Here is a 272-nt window from a genome sequence, read left to right on the forward strand (position 1 = left end):
ATGAAATGATGAAATGATGAAATGAAGCAAGAGGTTGAAAGCTTGTTTCGTCGCTAAAATGACGTCACAGAATTTCAGTGGCTTTATACGCAATCGTGAGAGAAGAATCGGTGAGATCCAGACTATATTTGTGTGATCACGTGATAAAATGCTCGAATGATGAAGTGATGAAATGATGAAATGAAGAATGCTCGAATGAAATGTATGTTTATGTAATATTGACACACTCACCGCGTATGCTTCATGACGTCATGTAATATTGACACATTCAC

The sequence above is a fragment of the Priapulus caudatus genome, unplaced genomic scaffold, assembly GCF_000485595.1.
Source record: "Priapulus caudatus unplaced genomic scaffold, Priapulus_caudatus-5.0.1 Scaffold1358, whole genome shotgun sequence".
NCBI lineage: Eukaryota > Metazoa > Priapulida > Priapulimorpha > Priapulimorphida > Priapulidae > Priapulus > Priapulus caudatus.